Genomic DNA, 1431 nt, shown 5'->3' with positions numbered 1-1431 from the left:
CTTCTAAAAAATACAAAAATTAGCTGGGCGTGGTGGTGGGCACCTGTAATCACAGCTACTCGGGAGGCTGAGGCAGGAGAATTGCTTGAACCCGAGAGGCGAAGATTGCAGTGAGCCGAGATCGAGCCACTGCACTCCAGCGTGGGCAAAAGAGCGAGATTCCGTCTCAAAAAAATAAAATAAAATAAATAAAACCCCCAACATCCGGAATGCAAAACGAACTAGGCCTACGCCTTTCACATAAGAAACTGCGTGTGGATCTGTGCTAAAAACTCTACCAATAATACAGTAATTTTACAACTCACGGCAGAAAATGCTTTCAAAGGCGGTTGGTACAAATAATACAATAGTAGTCAAATTAGCGTTGGCTCTGAGCCCAGCACTGTGCTCCGCGCTGCACATGCAGAGTCTCACGCCGTCCTCACGATGGCGCTGTGGGGCCTGGCTGAGGTTTCTAGGGGAAGGGGCCTTGGCTAGAAACCTCAGGGGCCTTTCCAGGCTCTCTGGCTGTGTGACCCCTCCAAGCTAGCGACTTGGACTACGTGCAATAGACCAGATATCTCTGGACTTCAGTTTCTCAGGAGAGGCGTCCATGAGGAGGTCATGCATGTAAAGCATGTAGCACAGTGGCAGATACGAGCCAGTGGGTCTGGAGAATGATTTACCAGCGTGGGCAAGGCCTGGCTTCCAGAAAACTAGCTCTGGGGTGTCTGAGATCAGTCACCTTGAGGTCCCTGCTGCAATCTAGGGCCATCAGAAGGGACTGCAAAGACCCAAGGGCAGAGGTAAAGGGAGAAAATGGGTGGTGGCCCCAGCCGGATTAATTCAGTGGGGATGGGGAGGACGGGGGAGTCCTAAGGTGGGAGGGTGCAGGTTTGTCATTGCCACAGAAAGTGTGTGTGCTGAAGGGAGTTAATTTAAGATCAGGCCTGGGCTGTGAGAATCTAGCCCTGGGAAGCAACGTAAATACAAGAAAATCCCTGTGACCAGGGACTTTGATCCAAGTGTTTCGAATCAGGCCCTGGGTCGGAATCACAGCTAAGCGGTTTACCAACCGTGGACCTGGGCAGGATCCCATACATGTGAGGGGTGGAGACGGCCGCAAGCAGGCCAGAACAGAAGGAAACGGAATTTGAATGGGGGTGGGGAGCTAGGACCAGTCCCTCCGCGGCAACTGGGCCTCCCGTTTGCCGCACGCAGCCCTCCCAGCTCCCCGGCCCGCCCTCGCTCCCGCCCGGCCCAGCCGCCGGAGGAGGGGCGGCCTCCCGGTGGTGGGCACCTGTAATCACAGCTACTTGGGAGGCTGAGGCAGGAGAATCGCTTGAACCCTGGAGGCGGAGGTTGCAGTGAGCCAAGATTGCGCCATTTGCACTCCAGCCTGGGTGATAAGAGCGAGACTCTGTCTCCAAAAAAAAAAAAATACACACACAC

Source organism: Mandrillus leucophaeus, unplaced genomic scaffold (assembly GCF_000951045.1).
Source record: "Mandrillus leucophaeus isolate KB7577 unplaced genomic scaffold, Mleu.le_1.0 Scaffold137, whole genome shotgun sequence".
In the NCBI taxonomy this organism is placed as follows: domain Eukaryota; kingdom Metazoa; phylum Chordata; class Mammalia; order Primates; family Cercopithecidae; genus Mandrillus; species Mandrillus leucophaeus.
Note: the sequence above shows the minus strand (reverse complement) of the source record.